The sequence below is a fragment of the Nyctibius grandis genome, chromosome 12, assembly GCF_013368605.1.
Source record: "Nyctibius grandis isolate bNycGra1 chromosome 12, bNycGra1.pri, whole genome shotgun sequence".
Lineage (NCBI taxonomy): Eukaryota > Metazoa > Chordata > Aves > Nyctibiiformes > Nyctibiidae > Nyctibius > Nyctibius grandis.
The window spans coordinates 11,254,600-11,274,695 of NC_090669.1; positions in this window are offsets into that span (position 1 = coordinate 11,254,600).

Sequence of the window (20,096 nt, forward strand, 5' to 3'; positions counted from 1 at the left end):
ATACTTGTTCTTTTATTCTATTCATTGAGGGTAGGGGAGTTGAAGTTAATTAAACAAATCTTCAAAGTGTTTAATTTTGCTACATATAAATCTGTCTATACAATTCTTAGAGAAGGTTCAATTACTAGCCAAACAAAACATGATGGATTCATATGCATCCTCATTAAAACTAGAAGAAGTGTATCGGGGATTACACCACTTTTTCCCCATGCTATGTTTGATGTCAAGGGAAAGATGAGATTTCTTTCCCCTCAGAGAGAGTGACCACAGTCTTTCAATATTTTCAAAATCTCGTTACATGGTGTTCTCATCCAGGACATCCACCACTTCCTAATGCTCCTGAGAAATGGAAATGAAGCTGTCTCATTCCATTACTGCTCTTGGAGGAAAAGAAGCCAGGTTAGTCACTATGAACATGGTCTCACTAAGAACTGTTTAAGGATAGCCGAAGAGACAGTCAAGTGTAAAAGAGGAGACTGGGGATTATGGGCATTTATGGGTAGCGTAGATAAAAATTGTAGCAGGAAGGAATCAGTGAAGGGATTATTGGTAGGGACTAGGGAGATGTACTATAGTCAGGTATCAGGCTACAGAGAAGAAACTGGTAAAATGATACAAACCCAAAGTTATAAGAAAAATACATCATTGTATTTCTAAAACTGTATCTTGCTGAGTTGTAGAAAATTCTAAAGCAAAACAAACTGTATCTCAGGTGGCTCTCCCAAACTGTCTAGGGATACTGGCTATGTTTGACAGATTTTGACTTTGTGGCAGTGTTCATATTTTATGAAAGAATAACATTACCTTTTTTATATATACATCTTTGCTATATCTGTCTTCACTGATTTTTCTAAGAAATCAACAGACCAGGTGTAAATCAGATCTTCTAGCACTATGCCCTAGATATCAGAATGTATTTTGCCTTTATTTTGTTGTTGTTGGTTGGCTTTGGTTTGTATTTTCTATCTCCTCTTACTTTCTGTTAAGTATTTCCAGACTCAGTGGAACTCCAAACCTTTAGGCAATATCCTGAGCAACTGCTATAAAAACAACTACTGATGGTGTTTCACAATGTTGATCGTTCCTGTAGAACTTGTCCAGCTACTAACCCAGTAAATACTTTTAATGCTGCAACAGAGTGGGATTTTTAGTTTTACTTTTTAGCAAGCAGGTTACACAGATCATGAACTTGGAAAATGAACACGAAATTGTTCTTATTTCCTTTAATGACAGCTATGTATAAATAGCCATGACTACAGAGGATCAATAACCCTTGTTAATTCAGCTCTTTTTTTAAATTTTCATAGGTAGTTTATGAACAGATCCTGCAGTCTGTTACATATTCACAATTTCTAAGCATTTGTGGTTTCATTTGGGAGAACAATTCTTGATATATTGTTGTTTCACAAGTTGTTCATTAGAAGAATTCTCTATTCACATAGTTCCTTGAGTCACCTATGGCTGTGGCTTCTTACTAGGCAGCAGCCTGCCTCAATGGCTTTATGCTTTCCATTCCAGGCTGGTCCTTCCCCCTCCAAAGCCAGTCACACTGGCACAGCTACACAGTGAGCAAACCCAGGGAGCTGATCTGCCTGAAGAGACAGTGAAGTGTAAAAGAGGAGACTGGGGAGAAATTGTAGCAGGAAAGAAACAGTGAAGGAAGGATTGGTAGAGACAAGCTGGGGGAGGAAAAAAGAGGGCAGGCATTTCAGCTGTGTAAATGTTCTGATCTAGCCTACCACATGGCTGCCCAAGAACAAATGCTGGCAAATACCAGGGGGAAGCCAAGGGGTAGTGGCACAACAGGCCAAGGAAGGGTTGCCTGGGCAGTTACTACAACCAAAGAAACATACCACTGCCTAAGGTTTGTAGAGTTTTTGCTTTCTATTTGCTCACATGCTAGCTTTTAACACTTGAGAACAACAACTAGCTAACAGAAATACAAGTGTACGTGCTTTCTTGGACAAACACTATACCATGCTAAAATTTGAAAAATTACTGATACTTCCAAATGTTTTTTTCAGACAGGGATTAATCAACTATATGATGATCATAATCATAACTGTGAATTGAACTTGGAGACTGTTTATAAAAGTAGTTGTAAAAATACATATTGGTTTTGGCTTATCTCTATAATTTGCAAATTAATGTACAGATTCCACATTTTTTTGTAGAAATAGATTTCTGAGACAGCTAGGGAGGAAGAAAGTTCTGCTATGGCTATCACTTTTCTAGGTATAGACAGAAGAACAAAAACGACTAGTTTAACTATTTCATTAACTTCATTTGCAACAGATAATAACATTTGTTGTAGCATGTTGAACAAATAAAGTGAAAAAAGGTATGATACTATTCCTTAAGAAAGAGTTCCATACTATTTTTGAGACAAAATATGACTATATTGAAAGAGATTGTCCTTATAAAGATTAATTATCCTGAGTATTCTCAGGAACCTATTTCTTTGCACAGCTGTGGGTTAGAGGAAAGGGAATTAGGCACCGGATTAAAAAAAAAAAACATAAAAAAGGTAGGAAGTGGATATGTAAGTAAATTCGGAAACCTTTAAATATTTGGGAATCAGTGTTTTCTTTGTAGAAATAGCAAAATAGGTATGGCCTGTGCAACTTTCCTATGTTCCTCTCCAGCCTACAATATATGAATTTAGCTTCTAACTGTTCAACATTGTGCAAGTGAATGGTGTAGTGCATACAGACTGTTTTAAGAATGTTTTCATTTCTCAGTGAGCTTCATAATGAAAAGTAATTTTTTAAGACCTGACACTGTTTACAATATGTAAATTCACATTGCCTTTTGTGTTTTAACTGCTGAATGTTTCATTTAGCAACTTTTCCTTTAAAACTTAAGTTCCCTTGGTGAGGGTTATGAGGGATGCTTTCTAGTCCTCTAGACTACTCTTGAATGATTTAGGTCTGCTCTTTATATGCCCCTGATCATTCCAGTGATTCTTCACGTGCTCTGTGCCACCAGCTGGAGGATTCTCTCTACTGGAGAGAGTCCAACGGAGGGCTACGAGGATGATTAAGGGACTGGAACACCTGCCTTATGAGGAAAGGTTGAGAGACCTGGGGCTTTTTAGTCTGGAGAAGAGAAGACTGAGAGGGGATCTGATTAATATTTATAAATATATGAGGGCTGGGTGTCAAGAGGAAAGGTGCAATCTCTTTTCACTTGTGCCCTGCAATAATACATGGGGCAATGGAGGCAAGCTAGAGCACAGGAAGTTCAACCTCAACATGAGGAAAAACTTCTTTACCGTAAGGGTTACAGAGCACTGGAACAAGCTCCCCAGAGAGGTTGTGGAATCTCCTTCTCTGGAGACTTTCAAGACCCAACTGGATGTGTTCCTGTGTAACCTGCCCTAGATTGGTCCTGCTCTGGCAGGGGGGTTGGACTCGATGATCTTCAGAGGTCCCTTCCAACCCCTAACGTTCTATGATTCTATGATTCTGCAAAAGCATAATTGAATGGAGGTAATATTTTTCCTTTGCACACCAAACATACACCCACACTGCATCACTCAGCGCAGGGATACTGGTTATCTCAGTGTAAGCTGGTTAGCACCATGCAGCACCCTAACTGGCCAATGTGCTGACCCAACTTGTTTAGAGAGGTAGCATGAGTATTTCTGTATTGTAGTTCACACAGTGAAAACATAATCTGGGGCTCACAAAACAATAGGTGGAAAGGCTAGAACAGACATGCTTTTGCTAGCTGGGAGCTCCTTAACAGAGGAATTCTCAAAGAATTTTAAGGACCAGTTACACAGCTACAGTTAGTTTTTTATTACTTGTGTGGTGAATCTGTTTAGAGAACCAACTTCTGTTTAATGCTATTTTTGTTTAGAAATCTTAAAGTACATTTCTAAAATTCACAAGCACCTGTTTGCTAGCAATATTGAAAATACTCGGGGCCACCCAAAGCTGTTACACATGTTCTATAAAAGAAGTGAACCAATATAAATACCTTGCAGGTTAGACACCAAAAGAGGATATTCAAGAATATGCAGCAAGGTTTGTACAACTAATAGAACCTTTTTCTTACACACTGCCAATATAGATTGCAGTTGTAATGTAGCAGACCTCAAAAACCAAAATAAAGAGGGACTCTGCAACAAGGAAAAATATCAGTTTCAGTATATGGCCTAGTCATATTGCAAGAGGGCATCTTGAACTCATGAACTGTGGGAGCAGAGATTAGAAAAGAAATAGAATGAACAAGGGTTCCCATTACAAATCACATCTTCCTCTTTGCTCTGGACTCAGGTAAGGAGCACTTCTATTTACTGTATAACTTGTGTAACATATGGCCACAAGATGTTCTGCAGAAACCGAAATCAAGATGGAGTTGACTTCTAGCATCTTATTGCGATACCTTAGCAGTCTTCCCTCCTTCTTTCAAATATCCTGCCATGACTGTCACTCAGGCAACCCTGAAGGGCCATCAAGGCACGGCACAGCCTATTTTTGATATGTTGTCAAATATTCATTTAGATGGGCGAAGATCAACATTCTGCCAAACCTCAGAAAAGTCTTAGGAGCTGAAGTGGCAGTGGAGGCTGCACAAGTGCAGATGTGCCTTAGGGCATGCCTAGGTAGTCAGGTGCAGACAGCTACATCCCAGCTGTGCTTGCATGTGGAGCCACACAGCTGGAAACAAGCCAAGAGCAGTTTGGAAGCTGCATAACCACAGTAGCATAAGAGTGAAGCAGAGATGGCATGAACATGGCAGACCTGCCCATGGGCATGTGGCTAATCCAGCTGGCTGAATATGCTCATATGCTCGAAAACAGCCAAATGAGGCTAAGTGCTTCAGTGAATCAGGGCTAAAATTTGGGCTTTCTTATTTAAAAAAAAAAATCTTTTTCTAGAACATTTGCTTTAGGGAACCAACAGTGCCCAAACACAAAGTAATAAGCACCTATGACAGGAATAATTAAAATAATATGAAAAATCCAGAATGGAGGAAAAAAAAAAACCAAAATGATTATAATCTTAGGGAAATATACATTTACCAAGTAAATAATAGGGGTTTCTGAAAGTCTCAAATAATTAACACAAATCTAAACCCTCTGGTGTTCATTCTCAGGAGAGACATTGGAGACAGATACACCCAAGAGAATGCAACTGATGAAAAGGAAAATATTTCAATCTCCTGGCTAAACAATGTGTTTTGTGTAGATTTTTATTGAATATTTTAAACAGGAGATTAAAATAAATTTGTAATTGTTGCTTGATGCTCAGATACCAAGATGGTAAGAATGTTTTAAACACACACCAAACCACAGAAAATTCAAAGTTAATGTTGATGGTCCACACTTAACATACCTATTATCCTCATTACTATTAATAGCGATGTCTAACACCTATACTGCAGCTCTGGAAATATTTTCAGAAGTAACCTCATGAACCTGAACACTAAGGGAATGTTCATACAGGCTAGACCATTTTATGACTTCAAAGATGAAGGGCTATATACTGCTGTGCTTTTTTTTTTCTAAAGATCCCAAAGAATTCAAATCAAAGAAGGCTTTCTGATTTTTTTAACCTCTTTTACCCTCTTCCTTCTTGTTTTAATATTTTCTAGCAAGAATTGAACTCATCTTTCACAGCATTACAACATTTATGCATGATCTTGAGCCACAAAACTACTATGAACTCCAGTCACTTCCAAAGTGAAGGGTGACAAGACTGAACTACAGTTCAGACCAGAAAGTGAAGCGTATCTTATTTCATGGAAGTTACATGGGAATGCTACAACATTATCATGTTTTTACCCAGCAGCTTGAATCAATGTAGTGTCAGCGTTAACTACAATAAACCTTCTCTTGCTGACTTTTCTCATCTACTTGCTCCACTATGCATACGACAAACTAAAACTTGCATTCTTAATTGCTTGGCAGCTGCATTAAACCAGACTATATCTTAAAAGCAACCATACTGGACGGTCTTAAAGGTCTTTTCCAACCTAAATCATTCTGTACTTCTATGATGAACTTGGATTCAACTGGGGCAATTTTTCTTTCTGAAAAGGCTGTGGTAGAAGACTTTTCACTTACATCCTCAATCGCCAGGCACAGGTGACTGGGCTGAAAGGAGGCCTGACAGGGGCAATTGCTGGGCACCTGCCTTAGCCTTTCAGTTTACTCTCAACCCACAGCTGCTTTCTGTAGCCCCTTTCTCTTAAGTTATGGCAAACACAGGTCAGATGCAGCCTGGAATCTGGATTTCAGATCTTCAAGACAGTTTAAAAGTACTTTTACAACATAGCCATTTGCTACACTACACTAGTTCACATCTCACTGTCTGCCTTGAAATTTACTCACACAGTTCCCAGACAGCCTTGCTGCCAGGCTGCAGGAGAGCTGGCAGAGCCACGAAGCCTTGCTCCATCTCCTTCAGTGCCGCTACATAGCGGACTGCCCTGGAGAAAGCATTTTGGAGCACAGGAGCCCCACATTTCCAGAGGCCACCTCAGACCTCCACTCCCTAGCTACAAAGAATATGCAGATGATGCATATCATTATATTTTCAAAAAATTACAGCTACTTATTTATTTCCTGAAAACCAGAACACAGCTGCATTTTGAAATAATAAAATCTTCCATGAAACAAAATATCCACTCAAATTTAACTTCAAATGCAAATGCTGCTCTCACAGAAGTCAGTAGGGAATTTTGTCATTGGTTTCTTTAACAATCAGATCAGGCTGCCTGCCTGGATCTCCCAAGTCCCAGAACTCTACATTATATCATTATTATTATTTGTCAGAAGCCTGAGAAATGTGCTAGGCACCTCCCCATATAGATAAAAGGACATAATCTTGAAAAAGTATGGAAGGCTTATCCTGTTTCCACACTGCCTTTTAGACAGTTTACGAACTCAGCAGGTGTCTCATATCAAACTCATGTGTGAAGTCAAGCTAAATATCAGACTCTGTCCTAGTTCTTATGTTTATATTTTGATGCAGGCCTTTAGGCAATTCCATTTCTAAGTATATTCTCTTGCAGTAGGAGAACAAGTTTTTGCTTATGTATTTACACATGCAAATAAGATGTTGCAGGTTGTGATAGGTTATCTCTATTTTTTAGGGACTTTTCTTGAAATGTTTGCCAGGAGGTTATAGGTACACCATGTGATGTGGCAGTTGCTAATGCCCTGTAACTATATTCTCCTGGTGAATGGCAAAGTAAACAGGTAAATAAAACTTGCATAAATGTTGGTGCATCTGTTAGTACTTCCCTAATTCAATCTTTTCTTCTAAAATTTTCTAACATAATTTTCAGTCTGCCATGAATATGTGTGTAAACTATGTATACTAACAATTTAATACATTACATGTACAGCAGCTAAATAATCTGTGCAAAGTACTGATACATCCTGAAAAAAAATGTTTTGTATCTGAAAAATACCAAATACAAGCTTTAAAATTGCAGGAGTATTTTAAATAGAGACACAATAAATTACTACACAAATAGTAACCATGTATAAAAGTACTTTTAGCATGAAAGTTAACATATTGTCAGAACACTAAACTTCCCAATATCCATGTGAGATAAATATCATTATATTAGAAATGAGTAGAGAAACATTTTGTCCCTCTTGAGGAACGACTGTAGAACCTTATGATGAAGTGCCTCTGCTACTATTTTAAGTATAAACATTGTTTTTTGGTGCTCCTGGAAAAGCCAGAGAACATCCTTCTGAAGTGCCAACCCTGGATCAGGCCTACTCAACCTCTCTTCCAAATACAAAAAAAATTGATATGTTGAATGACAGACTGTACAAACCCAACTATTGTGGAATGTTACAAAGGCCAACTGATGTTCTTGAATTACACTGCTCACAGATTACTATTCATCTCATCTACAAGGTGTTCACCATGATGATGATTTATTCTGGTACAACTAATCCAAGCTAAAAATGTCCTGTGTTTGGGAGTTGTGAGTCATTGTGTTTACATGATTTATCAATAGTTCAAGTTTTTTTAAATCCATTTTTACTGTGTGTCTTTCTGTATTTCACTCCATGCTGTGCTGGGAATTGGTTCAACTATAAGCTTAACAAAAACAAATTCTGACTGGGTATACAAAAATATCTAAAGATAAAATGCAAAACTTTTCAGAGTGATCATTACGAATCCCCCCTTTCTCTTTCTTTTAAATAATGCTAGTCTAACACATGGTCCCTGCCAAGCAATGCAAGAAAAAGAAAGTTCAAAAATGTATAGTTTTCAATCTTTGAAATGTATTTGCATACAAAGTGTATCTTTAAGGGGAAATAACTTGACAGTGGCAATGGCTGACACAGTAGAAACTTTATCGCACATTTTCTTCACTTCTAAAATATTGCCAAACGCTTTAGAATTTAACAGTATTTAAATGTTTATGAAATAAAGGCAAAAGTTTAAAATGCCTGGGATATGTGGTTCCCTTGTGTTGTGATACTGCATATGTTCCCTTCATTTAGTGATTTTTCACCTGAGAAAAAAAGAAAATATATCATCCGCACTCTGTCTCCTGCAAGATACTGATTTCTTACTTCATACCGCAAGTAATGGAAAATAAGGTATATATTTCCCAGAACTTAGTATCATTGTTAAGTACCTATTTCTGGAACCACAAACACTGCTTCAGTTTTCCTTCTCCAATGAAAACAGTGATTTCGTGACCAGCAAGATTGTATTGAGAACTCCAACACACAGATATGAGGTTTTTAATCTCATATTTAAAAGGAAAAAAAACCCCAACAGCTAAACCTTTAATTTCCATACAAAGAGTTGTTGTCCTCAGGAAGACATAACATCTTTTACAGCTAACGCTGATTATACTTATACAATCTCAGACAGATAGCGTAAGCAGATTTTCTTTTCTAAGTTTCAAGTAGCATACTTGATTATTAATATTATCATCCCTCTTATCTAAGATAATGAAAACAGATTTATATCCTTTTGGTTATATTTTACTCTATGATAAATACGTTAGAAATCATGTCTTCACTTTTGCTTTGTGAACACTACTAAGGATTGACTATTTCTTTATTCTTACATGTCATTTTGAACAAATGGGTTGGACTATATTTATATTCATACTATGAATTACATTCTCGTGTAGTATTAGATATAAAGATTTTTTTAAATCTACATTTGACCTGCCATATCCCTTTAAAATTATGATATGAAACAATGTAGGAGCTAGGATTAACGGCAAAATTCAGTTTCTGTTAAAAGACAAAAAACAATGTACAGATTATCTAAAAAAAATAAAAATACAAATAAAAAATACAAAATAAAATACAGCCATTCTAAGTTGTTCTAGGCACTATATTTGCAAAAGCATCAATTCTCTTCTAAGTTACACTTGAACTTATTTTTTTTTTACCTTGAGGAAAAAAACAATTTTCCAAATCCTACTTGCTCATAGTCCTTCTATGATTTTTGGGTCAGTATTTTTACTGGAGTTCTGTGTATTACAAAGGCAGATCAATAAACATTATGGGCCAAATTTGGACTAACATAAACAGGTACAACTCTGCCAAAGTCAAATGAATTGTTCCTGCTTACATCAATTATAAAATTGGCTTTTTATGGTGTATTAAAAAAGAGAAAGAGAAAATGCTAACAAAGGTTTAACTTGGTCATGTTATATATACTTTATCTTAAAAGATCTACTTTTGGTTTTTAATTGTAGTGGTGTTCTGTAAAGAAATACGACCTTATAGGGCATTTTCAGGAATAGAACAGTCTATATATTAAAAGGCAGCAAATGATTCATAACTGCTTAGCGGTCAGGCCTGTGGGGCCATGCTTCCCATGTGAAATTTTTTTCTGCATTGCAAACTCTTACATTAAATTGTGATAAATGAAGAGCGGAGGCTATTCATACAAATCAATGACTTTAGTGTATGTGTCATTAGCCTGAGAGATGCAGGCAGCGGTCACTACTATAAATCATGTGATGATCTGCTGTCTGCGACTCGATGCAAGCAAGCAGATGCATTAGGAAGGTTAAAGAATGAAATTAATCTGTGCATTTCCCTTTCTTTTTTTTTTTTTCCCTTTAGTCACCTGGTCATACAGAAAGAATTAAAATCACATGATCTAAAGTTAAACCAGCTACAGAACAGTAAATTGGCTAAGTTAGATGTCACCTTTCAACTTAAAGCTAATTAAATATTAATGGGATTAATTTATTCATCATCACATGAAAAGTAAAATATATAGAATAGGTAAAATCCACCAGTGCTCCTCACACAGCAGTTGCTATTATTAATTGCTTTTAACGCAGATTGTGGCATGAGACCACGTGTAAGAGATCAAGCACACTGCAAAATGTGCTCTGATACTTTTAAGCGCAGCATATTTCTTTCTTCGCATTTTATAAATCCAGTGTTTAGTAACCCATGGCCATGCTCTTCATCCCGGTACCTTGGAGTGCGTTATGAATGAATCAGGTTGAATGTATTACTGATGATAGAATACATTTCCAGATATCTATGACTGGGAGTGTTAATGGTGACAGTGTGCAAAAGGGGTCAGGGACGGTAAAAAGAGATATGGACAATATAATTTTAAAACAGGAATTAATGAATTTGGGAAGGCCATATTTGATATAAATGTTAGGCCAAGGCCTTCAGTCTTTACTCAATACTTACTCAGGCAAAAGACCCATTGACTTCAGTGACAGATTTCCTGGGATGAGGACTAAATATGCCCCAAGAGGCAGATTGTCCCTTACTTTTACAGAAGAAGAAATGGGGAAGATCATGCAAGAATCCTACTACCTGCTGCATCTGTGTAGATCCTGCAGATCATACACGTCTCCTTCCCCCTGCTCCACCACTTCCCCTTTGCAGTCTAGCATTACTTAGCAAGGAACAAGCCAATATGTTACAGAGCAGGAGGCACGGAGCAGGAGTCATGCCCAGGAACAGCAACACTCAACATACTTACACATAGGTCTGCAGTGCTCCCAAAGTCAAGCAATACATTGGTAAGGACTCCAGGATTTTGCCTCTTATAACTAGTACAGACTGTAATAAGGAATCTTGAAAAGGGTTTTAAAGACTCTGCTTTGAGCTAGCAGTTGACTGTGGGCCCAATCAAGTATGAAAGAAAATTAATGACAGAAGTGGCTGCATTTCAGAGGTGCTTGAAGCAGTCCATGTGCGTAAAATAGTGCAGAACACCTTTACGCTTATGAAGGGCACTATAAATCAATAAGTATAAGTTAGCTTGGACAGTGATAAGATAAGTATTGCATGTGCTTAATTCACTTAGTTATCCTTCCGAAAAAGATAATACACTCAATGCAGACATATTTCAATTGAATTGATAGTAGATCAGGACTGAGCAAGCCTAGAGACTGAATTACTTTTATCCATCCCATCAAGTATAAGGATGAAGTTGCCAGCAAAATCAATGTCAGAGAGGTCTTAGTGTCTCTTACAATAGCATACCTATTATCACTTATAATGAAATATACTAAAATTAATAATAACTATTAAAAGTAAACATCTATACTGTTATGGTGCAAAGTTTTAGCAGGTTAAGAACTAATGACATTAAATTTAGATTTCTAAATTCCTCAAAGACAGAAAAATGCACAAAATCTGCCTCATATAATTGCTCAGAGGCCACAAAAACTATTATTAACTAGAGTTGCCTAATAAAGGTGGGGAAGGATTGCAGTCAGTAGATTTAAAATTACCATGAGCTGATTCCCCCAGTAAAGACAGTCACTTGTGTATTGTCCCACTGTCACTTAGTTACCGCATTGACTTCATATGTATTTAAGTTTAGGGCACACATCACACACATATTTTAAGTTAATTTTCTCCACCATCACTTGATTCTCCAGTTGATTCCATCTAGTCATCAGGACTTTGTTACTTATGTCTACAGCAGCGATTGAAGTGTAGGGCAAATACAACACAGAGATTTTGGGTTGCTGATAGAAGGTGAGCTGTAACAATACAGAGTTTAGAATGCTCAAATTATCCCAGACCTAGTTTACAATTTATCTACATTGCTTTGCAGCCTGCAATGTAGGCAAACCTCTCCAAAGAAAGCATGATCAGATCCAGCTTAAGTAGTGAAGTGGAGTAAGGAGAAAAAAAGAAGCAGCAATGTCAGACACGTTGATGTAGAAACTTCCAGCCTACAACTACACAACTCGTTTGCTGTAACGTGGCATAGGAAGCTTTCATCACAGATTATGCAAAACGAGAAACAAGCACTTCATTTTAAGGACAGGACCAAACATATCTGACCAAGTGCTTCAGTTTAATTATATGCTTAGCTTTAAGTAAAGATCTCTGTTGGCCAAGCTAAGGCCTTCACCTTCAGCAGCTGGGGCAAGCAGCTGTTCTAGGCTGCACTCTTGCTAAGGACCCATCCAGCTCCTACCAAAATCAAAGACAAGATACTTGGCAGTACTTTATTAGATACGTTTCTTTCTTTCCCGAAGTAAATGCAGTGATTTTAGGAATTCATATCATATTTGCTGCTTAATTTCCTGGGAAGTTATGTTTCTGCCATTGCTTCAGATTCCTGTCTATCTTTTACCCCTTCATGAAGTCAGAGCATGCTGTATTTTAAACCCAAAGGAAGGGAGTTATAATGCAAAAATAAGAGATGGCTGCCCATTTTAAAATTCAAGTGAATTTTTCAAACTTTTTGCTATAATTGCCTTTTAGGAATCAGAAAGGAGTTCTGAAAAACTTTATTAGCAACCTGTGAAAGTCTTTCTCCATTACCATCTGAATATGAAATAAAAAAATGAAAAATATAGTGTGGATGAAATAGCTCCTTCCTTTTGGAGCAAATCCATGCTTCCTTTTTAGTGACTAATTCCTGATTTTTATATTGCACATCAGTTTTGAGTAAATGCCAAAAAAGAGGCAAAAGCTCTTTACAGTCAGTTGATAATTTTATACTGTAGGTTTAAATTGTGGGTCGACAGGAAACCTGGTTTTAATTTCTAAGTGTTACATTAAGGAAATAAAATATTTCTTACAAAATCAGCTACTTTACTGAATGCTTGATCCCACTCCCAGTTTATTTGCCTGCTTTAGGGACAGTTGGGGAATGTACTTCGCATTATATGGCTGAGTCAGGCTCCTTTCAAGACCATGTGGTAGCCATAGCATGAGTCACCTGCTACCTCAATATTTCCTCAACAAACTGTTTCTTTCCAGATCCTTCTTTGCACGGGACTCCATCATTTGGATTGCTCTGATAACTGATTGCTCTCATTTCCAATTAGCTTCAAAGTCAAGGCACATAGTAGCTTACAGAATTAGCTCAGCTCCTTACATGTGCGGCCAAGAGGTTCTTGTTCATATAGCCTCACTTGGTCCTCTTGTGAGAATAAGGACCGCTTATATAAGGGTAGGGACTCAGAGCCGAACGCTTAAACAGCAATTATGTCTCCCTTAAGTTACAAGGACCCTTCTTAGGGTCAAAAGGACTAGCAAACTTGATGTCCCTTTACTGGTTGCATCTAAAGCATGCTGATGAATAGGTGTTGACATCGCTAAACAAAGGTATTACTAGCAGATTACATCCAGGAACCTGGACAACTGCAGAAGGAGGGCAATGTAGACCCTTGGGCTTGATGTATTTCCCAATTACTACTCAAAAGACTAAAGCACAGGGTCATGGATAAAAGTGAATAAATGTTTCTAAATTCTTATCTTAAACACACTTAAGCTTAAAGCTATTTAATTGAGGATTTAAAAGCATGTATGCTTTATGAAGCTGTGGCTACCTGCTTCATTCTCTTGCTCTTATTTTTGCTTTTATCCTTTTAGTCTTGAAGAAGCCTAATTAGAAGCTTGAACAGGGCTCTCTCTCCCTGCCCTTAAATCAGTAATTGGCTTCAGTGCAGAGACTGTCAGGAAATTAACACATCACAACATGACAGCTGTTAATTTTTTCTCCTTATTTGTCATATGAATCACTGCTGATTTGCCAGAGTGCATAACAAATTAGTGGTCTGTAATCAGCGGCCTCTCTCCTGTGTGCAGCACCTACTTGTTTTTCCCCTTTTTTCTCCTGAAGTCCATTACTTCACTGCTTCAGCAGGAATGACTGTTGCTAGGTGTGTCATTGTCAATAAATCAGAATAAGCAAATGCTAAAAGCGCAAGAAGCTCTTTAAACTTTGATGAAGGCTTTTAGTTACATTTTTAAACTTACACTTGGAACTGGATTTTTTTTTTTTTTTTAAATTGTCACTCCCTGGCATAATATACTGTCAAGTCTTCTGGTATCATCTTAAGTTCTGCATTCTTCAAAATGTAGAGTTGAAAACATGATTTGCAAAAATTAAAAGAAGGTGTTTTTGTGAAGACAGTTCTTAAAACTGTAAGACCTGCTGTGGACCCCATGCCAATAAATAACAATTAGACACAATGCACAGTGAGATTTTCCTGTTGCTTTGAGTTATATTTACTGTATTTTTGTATAATAAAATCTATTTAATATGAGTCAGTGTGCTTCACACACCAATAGAACTATATGTATAAAAAAAGCCTTGAGTCCAAATACAAAACCACAAAATTTGGAAAAATTTACTTAAATTCTACCCCTCTAGGCAGTGGTGCAATACAATCTGAGCATTTTTGGCCACCTTTTTTCCAGTTTGTATGTTTTACAAATGATGATGTATATGATGAAGGCCATGAGAAACAATATGTAACAGTACACAAAAGCTGAAACACTTCTTTCTGTATCTGAGCTATGCTGAGAACTGTTGTTCAAATGACAGTTTAAGAGGTCTACTGTTGGCTGGTGCTCTCTTAACACTGGAAACACTTTGGAAATATGAACTGGAAAAACTAAACCCTAAATTACCTGATGTATGTAACTAAACTGAATGGACCCATTATGTATTCAGTATCTTGTGTCTCAAAGTAAAGTAAAACCAGGAATATAATATATTTCTTTAGCAAAAAGGACCTAGTGTGGACCCTGTCCTATGTTTCCTAATTTGTATTGAAACATTCTTAAAGTACAAGTTCCCTGTAATTTTTTAAGTGTTCATAAAACAGTTTATTTCCTCATATCTAACCTGAATAAGCTACTTAAAAGCAAGAACAATAGAAAATGTGGAAACCTATACCTCGAAATAAAATGCTGCACAACAGTTTGTATACATCACACCTTTTTCTCAAGACTCAAACACTCCACTTTCTCCTCCAGAAAGACATGAAAAGAAAAAAGTCTTCTGTGTTTCAAATGGTACCTGAACACGGAGCATTTCTGAAGAACCACTGCTTCACACAACCATGCAACTCTGCTGTGAGCAAGGTCATCTTCATACCAGGAGGCAGGGAGGGGGATCCCAACTCTCTGAGGTCAGTCTTGTGAGGCGCTGGCCCTGATCCAGCAAAGCACTTACACACCTGCTTTGCTTTTAAGGTAAGCATGTATTTAAGTGTCTCAGAGGCAAAGTGCTCAGTGCCTTACAGTGCTGTATCCATATGTTTATGAGTAAGATTTATTTCATGATTCACAGACATCACACAATGAACTAGTACTCCATGGGTACTATTAAAATTTTCAGTAAGACTACTTGACAATTATAATTTCAACATTTCAAAGTCTCTTCAGAAGAATTTTCCCTACAGTTAATTGGTGTTTTGTATTTACATGTTCATACAAACATGAAATGGTTATTTTCACTACAATATCTAATTATTTTAAAAAAATCTAAGGAATTGGATTATTTTTCATTATTACATGATGTATTTTCTGCTATAATTTGCTATATAATACTATATTACATATAGTATTTTCTGCTATAATTTGTTTTAAAAGACAATGCAGGTTTAACTACTTGTAGGAGTTTAAAATAAAGCCTTGATATTTGCATTCTCAAACGCAATTTGAGTTTTTTAAAAATGTTTTTCCTTCAATAAGAAAAAGCAACCTATTTCAGAAATCTTGTTTTGTTGTTGCCTTAATAAGTATCTTTGTTGAGTAAAATGTAAACTTTCCATTTGCTCCATTATGCCTTGGTTTAAAAGCACAACCTTATTTTTTTTATTTACATTACAGAATCAGTTACCCTGAAAAGACCTGATATTAGCGATTATAAAGTATACGTAGTATAGGGCAACTCTTCCAGCCTTTTTTGAAATGCCACTACAAAGTGAATCTCAATACTGACTAAAAGGAGTTCCTTGACCTGCTGTAGCACCAACACACAGAGGGACTGTATCAGGCATCTAGAAGTCTTTAATAGGGCTTCTGTAGCAGACAGCCTTTGTGCAGAAAGGTCACAAGTGAACACTGTTTACTGAGTCTATAAATTACTATTTTTTTAGCCTCACCAGATTCTGCATGTCAAAAGCAGTAATAAGAAAATTATGGTGAACCAATATGTGTTTCAAAATTCAGAATTAAATAATATTTTTCAGGAATAAATTGAGAAAAAGCCAGAAAAATCACCTAAGAACAAAACTATAACAAAATCAGTCACATAGAAACATTGAACAACACTAAATTACCTACAGGTTTTCAAACTCCCTGTCATGAGGAAAATAATTCTACAACACCCAACGCATTTGTAGTTGTGCAGCATGTGTAGATTCATTTGCTCATCTTACTGCTTTATCAGCACTTCTGGATGTACCATCTTCAAAATATGTCATCACTAATTAAAATTCAGAGCAGAGAAAATACTAGTTGTGCCTGGTCAGAATAGGAAAGAGTTGGCAGGTTACAGACTATATGGCAGCTTTGCTTTTCTATGTCTTTCTGGTGCTGGGCTCTCTTCAGGGTGAGACCCTAAGATTTCCATTAGGTCACTTGTGTTACTAATACTTGCTTAAGTGGCGAAGACTTGAAGGGACAATATTTGTCTGTGGTTCATACAGGCTGGCCACTGTGTTGTTGTTTAATAAATTATAAGTAGGAGGAATTAAAGCAAGTATAGTAGACTTTGTATTCATTGTTAAACTGACTTTCTGCTCCCAAGAAGATTTCAAGTGCCTGTTATTAGTGGTCACAAAATTAAAAACAATGGATTTGGCAGTGACTATAAATATACAGTAAACCAGCATGTATATTTAAATAATGGAATGAGATGTTCCTAAGGGCGATTGACAGCAATTGGAAATTTTACTGGGAAGCCTCCAGCTGCCACTGTTTCCAGTATCATGATTCTAGAGAGAGATTGCTTCAAAAGTTCTAAAAATTTGCAGAAGTTAAAAAAAAAAATTCAGCAAAATATGCACATGCAGAAGCCTTAAAAGTAGGAATCTTTCCCTAAGGGTTGCAGAAAGGGAATAGATAGGAATTATTTCCTATTAATACTCCAAAATTCTGAGAGTCACACCAAAACACTGAAAAGAATCATTACACTGATTTACTAAGACATATAAACTTATATACTAGCTCCCTAGGTACCCAACTTGAGGCCTTAAAGAAGCCTTAAGGAATACATGTAATGAACTTTATCTTCCCTAGCCTTCATTTTTCCTCCTTCCCCACTTACACTTTCTAAAAATTCCACAATAAATATTTTCGATAACTTCTATGAAATAATATTTTAATGCTTTTTTTTTAAAAAAGAAGATGAGTGGGAAGGACTTGGGCAATGATTTTAGGAATCCTATTACACAGAAAAATGAAGAGTCTTTCCAAACTGAAGAATCAGGTTTATTCAAATGCCATCTTATCCTCACTGGCTGTGCTAGTGCCTGAAATCTTAACAGTGTTTCACCCTCCTAGAAAAAGAGAGGGTCATCAGTAAGACAGATAAGAAAGACTTATTTCCCTGTTTAATATTGCTCTTTAACAATATTCACCTTTTTTTTTTTAATTAAAGTGCTTTGATGACCATGAGAAATACACCTGTAAAGATAACTATCCACTGCCTAATATCAATGACAACATCAGTCTAATCTTATCTAGTGACTACTGGCAATTAGTATCAGAAAAGGAGAACAAATTAGAAGCGGTTTTGTATATCAGAGCATCACAGCATTTCAAAACACCTTTTCTGTTTAAGGAACATTTCTGCATTCTTTTATGGTATGCTGGAATATCTTTAATTATAATTCCATTAATTTGTAAAAGTCATATTGTCCATCTGGGGTCCTCCAACTGTGGAAGAGTATTTGCAAAATTGGAGAACAATATTAACACCTGTCAGAATGTAAAAGGCTGGCTTAGCCTTCAATTAAAGCACTGGCAAACATTTCTTTATTTTTGTCACAGATTTTTTTAAGGTATAATGTAGAATCTCAGCACTGAGGGAAAATTAAACTAGAAAACAAGGGCAAAGCCCATTGAAGTAAAACACTAGTGGGAAGACTGCAAAAAGGTGGTGTGAAAGTTAAATCAGTAGAAGGTGGAAGCATTTTCTCATGGTGTAGTACCGTGATAGTAGCTTGCTGACATCAGCTCAGCTCCTCACATATGTTTGATATCCTTTCAGAGAGTCAATATAGTACCACTTCTCACCACTATTGCTTAAACTAAAAGCCTGACAAGGGCCGTATCGTCAAGTTCTAGCACAGTACAGTCAGTCATTCTATGACAGAGTAGGGCAGGTTTAAAACCTGCTGATGTCATGCTTGATTAATCACCAAACTGAACTGCAGCAATTAGAATGGAACAGTGCACGGTCTGGGTGACGGTACAAAGGATGGACTGGGAGATAGCTGGCCATCCAAGAAGATATAGAGCCCCTGGCAGGGACTGCTAGCATGGAGTGTGAAGCAGATGAATAAAAGAACATCAGAGCTAAGTACTCTGGGTCCTGAGAACTGGCACTGTGCTTCATGCTTAGCTTGTCTCATTAGTGAGAATTAAGAGGCTAGGGAAAAGTAAACTACTTTGGAAAAATGAAATGAGTATTAGCAAAAAGAGATGGTGTAAATTCCACTGCATGCTGGAGTTTAAAGAAATCTTGGGAGATCTTTGTTTTAGGACAGAGCAGAGTTTTGAGGTACAATAGTACTGATATTCCTAAAAATCCTTTCTATTAGGTGTTCCTGGAAAGGATTTATATTAGAAGATACTTAAAAGAGCCTATACAGCTCCAAAATTGATGTCTAGATTATTTTCTAGAAGAATAAAGAGTTGTGTTTGTTTACCTCTAGACCAGAAATTTCCTGGAAATATATTAGCACTTATTTCGTAAGACACGAAGCTGAAAGTGATATCCAGTAAGTACCAACATCCATTCTAATCAAGAAGGTATTTCAGAAACTGAGCAACAAGAAGGCAGAAAAGAAAAGGAGGTACTGTGCAAGTTATTAAGCAGCTTTATAAACCAAACCAGTCCAATTTACTTTGGGGAAAATAGTGATTGCTGCATTATCCAGAGAAAATTGCTGAGCTCTTTTCTGCATTACAGAATCTCTATATTTCATGTTGTGTATAAAAGAAAAAAGAAAATTGTACAAGTCCTAAAATCTGGAATCCAAAGCTAAAGAATTTACTTTAAGTCACAGAATGTTTAGCTATTAGATGACCTATGAACATTTTTGTTCCATGAGTGAATGTTTAATCTAGCACAATACTGTTCCAAAGGAAACCGTTAATAGTAACATTTTGTAGCGGTTGTGTGCATGTCCCCACTGGACCTCTAAATGAAGTCTGCATGAGGACTGTAAAGGTAGTAACCCTGCAGCTACGGCTATAATTATCAGGATTTAATGGTGTTTATGAATGACTTGCTATGAGTCAAAGGATAATAATATGTCTTATTAAAAATTTATTCCAAGTTATTTTTATAAAACTTTACTCATTTACATGTCACCAATGATTGTTCTTTTAACTGAAACAATAGAACAATAAGGAACATTTAGTCTTCAAGAGAAATCGGAGCACAGGGTCATTATATAATGACTCAGTAAAAACAAACAAACAACATGTAGTCTTTGTAATATACCAATTAAAAATGTAAGCCTAAAAGTGAATGTATTGAGTAAAAAAACCCCTAAGAATCTAGCCTCTAAAACAAAGACCTTTAGTGTCATATAAAAAAAATGTTAAACTCCAGTTTGGTGAATACTTCCATCCATATTTAGATGCTGTCTGATTCACCAAGATAAAATGACCA